At 44.0% G+C, this 5,616-nt stretch overlaps 1 pseudogene; it reads right to left on the bottom strand.

The window, feature by feature from the left end:
• Window positions 1-3,897: 3,897 nt before the first annotated feature.
• Window positions 3,898-4,507, bottom strand: LOC102472082 (thioredoxin reductase-like selenoprotein T pseudogene; annotated as a pseudogene).
• Window positions 4,508-5,616: the final 1,109 nt, after the last annotated feature.

Here is a 5,616-nt window from a genome sequence, read left to right as displayed (position 1 = left end):
CTTGTTAAAGCTGCAGGCCAAAGTTAACTTATGTTAGGCCAAGTTAGCATATCCACTGCCATAATAGTGACTTAAAGATAAAGCACAAAAATTCACTGATTTACGGACAAAGAATTCAGCTAATAAATACAGAGGCCCGTGGGTTAATAGAGAAAGGACAGATCTGGCTAACAGTGACAGAATAAACATACCTGAAGGCTCCAGGAGGAAGAGTAACTATCTTAGCTAGAAGTTCTTATCTAATTCGGGCAAGCAACAGATAGTTTTTAACTACAAAGAGTTTCTCATCTGTGTGCTGTTAACTTTGAAAAACTGCTAATAAAATATCCTATGTTATCTCCTGAGCTACAAAATCACCTTCCTTTCCCATATGGGCAATAGGCTCACCCCCTTTAGTTGTAATATAGATATTCCATATATTAACTGTCTTTATTTAACAATATCTAGGTCTTTGTAACCGGCAATGCTGCTACCCTGGCCCGAGACCGAAGTTATCAAGCTGATCTGGAACTGAAGTTATCAAGCTTCCTGCAAGCCCCCTCTTCAAAAGACCCTGTCCAGTAATCAAGACTTAAGAAGAAAATGCACCAAATAGACAACTTCATTCTGAAAACTGTGTTTGGCTTCACCTAGTCAAACAGAACAGACATCATGTTTTATGATTATTGTTCCTGTGCCTTGAATTCCCTGTTTCATAGAGTAAATCTTTTATTCCCCCCTCACCCCTTCTACTCCTGTAAGACATCCCTCAATAAATACGTGTGTTTGGTAGCCGCTAGCACTGAGGTCCTGAGCTTGCTCTGACTGTAGCCGGCTGAGAACATGCTAAGGGGCATTGAGGTTTCAGCCTAATTTTGTTCACCCTCGTCACCTTCCTGTGTATGAGTCTCAATCAACTCTGGCTGGAGCAGGCCTCCAGCATGTTATAGTGTGCATTAGCTCACCAGAGAGAAACAGAAAGACAGAAAGTGAGAAATCACTACCCCCCCCACCCCGCCAAGGTTGATGGCCATGCTACAATTCCTTCTCCTCCATTCTCCTCTCGGGATCTTGGTCATGCACACACATGGACCCAGTATGAGTTTGAATCTGCCACATCTGGGACTCAAACTATGTTCAACTGTAGGAATCCAGTGATGTAACCATTACACTATCTGCTGGTCCCCCAAAACTGAACCATTTAAAAGAAAATTTTAAATATAAATTTAAATATTAAATTTTAAATATACACATGTACAATGATCATTGAAGGCAGCATTTCAGATGTGATGTGTGACAGAACTGTCCTTCAGAAGGAACTGCAGGTGCTAAACAAGGTCCTTCTGTCCCCCCCTCCCCCTTTTTAAAAAATGTTAATGTTTTTGCCGTAGGGGATGTGTGTTCACCAGAGACATGGAGAGAGATAGTGAGGTGGAAAGTGAGAAATCATCCCCCAGGGGCATGGCCACACCACAATCTCTTCTCCATTTTCCTTCCAGGATTTTGGGCATGCACATACATGTGCCCAGTGTGATTCTCAAGCTACCAGGTCTGGCACTCAAACTGTGTGGGAGTCATGGAGCCATGTGGGAGTCCCGTGCCTTAACCACCATGCCATCTGCTGGCCCCACCAGCCCCCTTTCTCTCCCTTCCCCTACCCCATCTCTTTCCTTCCTCTGTGTCAGCTGGACTTAGCAAAGTTAAGTCCCCACTGACCCAACAGCAGACCCCCAGCAACCAATATTTTCCATTTACAGAAATAGTTTCCCCTGCTCTTCTAGGGGCCCGAAGGCAGTGGTCTCTGTCCTTTTTTGGGACCCTCTTGTCCCTCACTGCTGACTTCTCACCAGGAGCTCAGTCTCACGGCTTAATGTCTACAGTCCACAGCTGGAGGATCAACTGGAGGCAAGCAGCGCCAGCCTATGTAGGGCCTTGCCACAGACAGTGCTGGGCTCTCATTCACAGGAGTCAGAGACACCCACGTTTCAAGGTTTGCACAAAAGGAGCTTCCTGGCACCCTGTCCTCAGGTGAGGCTGGATCAAATGATTGAAGCAAGTCAAAAGGGCAGGTTTTGGGACCAGCAGTTAGCGTAATGGCTATGTCGCTGGACTCCCACGTAGTCGACCGTGGTTCGAGTCCCAGACCCGGTGGCTTAAACTCACTCCGGGCACATGTGCGTGCATGCCCAAGATCTTGAGAGGAGAATGGAGGAGAAGGGATTGTGGCATGGCCATCCCCTCTAGGGGGTGATTTCTCGCTTTCTATCTCTCTGTCTCTCTCTGTCTGTCTGGCGAACACACGCGCCCTATAGCAAAAACCTCTCCAAAAAAAAAAAAAAAAAGGGCAGGTTTCTACTCAGGATTCGCTTTTATTTTCAATTTTAAAATTACTCATTTAATTTTATTTATTACTATTTTTTAAGTAGTGTTTTTTAAATAATTATTTTATTTAACTTTATTATTATTATCATTATTATTTTCCAGTTTGATCAGAGAGAGAGACAGAGAGAGAGGAAGTGAGAAAGCAAGCCACCAGGTCCAGGATTCGAACCGCAGTCAGCCATGTGGGAGTCCAGCACCCTTAACCAACTGCTGGCTTACTCTTATTCTTCCATTTAACCAGAGAGAGAGAGAAAGCCACCAGGTCCGGGACTCAAACCACAGTCGGCCATGTGGGAGTCCAGAGCCTTAACTCCATATCTGCCAGTCCCCCAACTGGCTTTTATTTCTTCCTGTTTTTTTTTTTTATTGAAACTTTTATTTTTATTTAACTCACATCTGCTTATTTTTTTATTTAGTTAAGTATAAAGGCCCAGTTAATCAACTCATTAAATTGGTCAAGGCAAGATACTTGAACTACATAGCAGGATTTAAAAAGCAGTTGGTTTCTTAGTAGTTCTCTGGTAACCACACACGCGCACACCCACGCAAACTGGTAGAATACTCTGGATATAGGATTTCCCCTCATAATCTTATATTATGCACTGTTCACAATCTGCAGTATTCATAAATTGGACATGGCCAAATTAGAGATGTCTGATAAACTCTTATAAGGGATTTGGAAACTTCAGCTATAATCCCGAAAAGATTTTATTTTAAAGCTATAAAAATCAAAACTTCATATAAAAGCATAACAGATTTAACAGACATCTTTGAAAAAAAAATTAAATTGTAACTCAATTTTCTACTTTTTAAATATGACTAAAGGGACCAGCAGTTGGTGTAATGGCTATGTCGCTTGACTCCCATGTAGTCGACCACGGTTCGAATCCCGGACCCTGTGGCTTAAACTCACACCGGGTATGTGCGTGCCCAAGATCCTGAAAGGAGAATGGAGGAGAAGGGATTGCAGCGTGGCCATCTCCCCAAGGGGGTGATTCCTGGCTTTCTGTCTCTGTCTCTGTCTTTCTGGAGAGTGCACACGTCCTATAGCAAAACCTCTCCAAAAAATTATGACTAAGAAAATAATTTACAAGTATTAATGTCTACTTCAAAAAAAGAACTATTGGGGACCAGCAGGTGGCATGGTGCTTAAAGCGCTGTACAGTCCCACATAGCCAACCATGGTTCGAGTCCCGAACCTGATAGCTTGCTTTCTCTCTTTCTGTGTAAGTATGTGTGTGTCTGGTCAAATTAAAATAAATGAATGAATAAATAAAATTAAATTAATACTTCTTTAAATAATTCATTTTTTAAATGAACTATTAACGGTGAGTGGGGGGGGGAAGCTATACAGTATTATTGCACTCCATGAATGTGCAGAATTCCAGGAAGTGCCAGCACCAAACAGCTATCTTGCATTGAGGTTTTCTAAGAGGTACATGCACCTGCCAAGGAAGCATTTGGTCTGTACTAACAACTTGCTGTCTTCAGTACAGGCCTTCATGATGTCAGTCACTCTGCTCTTGCAAAAATCCCTTAATGTAAATGATGTAATGATCGGTGACACAGGATTGAATCCATATGCAAATTGAGCTTCATTTCATTGTAAAGAATTTGAACAAGTTGCTTCATGGATGGAAGGTGACCAGATTCCAACTTAGACCACACAGGCACATCATTTAAAGGTATCTCAAATGCACCTGTTCACATACACTGGTTCTCAACCATGTTGCTCAAGAAGAAAACCATCATACGTACATAGACTTTATTTTCTTGACCCCACTGCCAGGTGCTAGGCACTCGTATGCCAAAGAAAGCAAAAGGATCTTTGCCCACGATTATTAAGCTTATTCATACTAATGTGAAGACTTACAGGAAAGGTGCTATGTGTCTACATATTGGCTGAGGAAGGTAATTCTCTCCTTCAGTGCAATGTCTGGGTACTGCAGGCTGATAACCCACATGTACTCCTCAAACGCCCACCGATAGCCTCAAAAAACACAATTCTGGAACTTGAGCAGCAGCCCTATGGCATACTGCATCTTTAATCTCTTGCTGGGCATCCCACCCAGGTTGGCCAAGGCCTCACTCCAGACCACCAGTCCACTGCTGATGCTGCCACCAGGAAGAGCAGCAGAAGCCTCATCTTCATCGAGCCAGCCACTTTGGCTGTCCTCAGACTGAGACTGCCGCCAGCCTGAAGCCCCGCCAGGAGCTGCTCCCTGACTGACTTTTCTGATGGGATATCTTTGAGGGTACAGCAGTTGGAGGTCAAGCCCTGTCAGCAGGGCAACCTCCCTTGACCATGAGTTTCAGCAAGGGTCTCAAGGGTAAGAGATTTGGTCTGACTGGCTAGGTCTGGGTCCCTGCCAGCTCCTAAGCAGGAGACGTTCAGACCCACCCAACCCCTCCATGACCCAAGAATGGAAAAAGAGTTACTGCTACTAGAAGTTGAATGGTCTTGGGGCAGGAGGGTGCCACCAGCCCGAGACGGTCTGGAGGACACTGAGTTTTAGCTTCAGAACATGTGCTGGTCCTTATTCCACCAGGCTGCCCCTCTCCAGATCCGCTCTCCATGCCCCTCCATCAGGCAGTGGCATTGCCCAGGCTCCATGTGGGACTATGCAAGACATTGGCTCTAGCCAGAAATGGGGCATCTCGTTCCTCTGTTTCTTGGGGGCCTGTGTCCTTTGAATTCAGGAGAAGTTCTTCACTGACTGGTGGACAGTGTTTATTTCATTTTTTAAAAATTTTATTTATTACTATGTTTTTAAAAATTATTTTATTGGGGCCGGCAAATGGCGTGGTGGTTAAGGGCGCTGGACTCCCACATGGCCGACCATGGTTCAAGTCTCAGACCTGGTGGCTTGCTTTCTCACTTCCTCTCTCTCTCTCTGATCAAACTGAAAAATAATAATGATATTAATAATAATAAAGTTAAATAAAATAATTCTTTTTTAAAGAATTATTTTATTAATTTTATTCATTCATTCATTCATTTTAATGTGAACAGAGAGAGAGGGAAAGTGAGGAAGCAAGCCACTAGGTCCAGAACTCAAACCGTGGTTGGTCATGTGGGAGTGTCCAGTGCCTTAGCCACCATGCCACCTGAGGGTCCCCTCTTACTATTATTTTTTAAGTTGACCAGAGACATGGAAAGGAGGGGGGTAGTGAAAAATCAAGCTGCCAGGTCTGGGACTCTAACCATAATTGACCATGTGGGAGTCCAGCACCTCAACCACCATGCCACCTGCT

The sequence above is a fragment of the Tupaia chinensis genome, unplaced genomic scaffold, assembly GCF_000334495.1.
Source record: "Tupaia chinensis unplaced genomic scaffold, TupChi_1.0 Scaffold143584_1, whole genome shotgun sequence".
In the NCBI taxonomy this organism is placed as follows: Eukaryota; Metazoa; Chordata; class Mammalia; order Scandentia; family Tupaiidae; genus Tupaia; species Tupaia belangeri.
The sequence above is the reverse complement of the archived record's forward strand: the minus strand, read 5'-3'. Positions and strand labels throughout refer to the sequence as shown.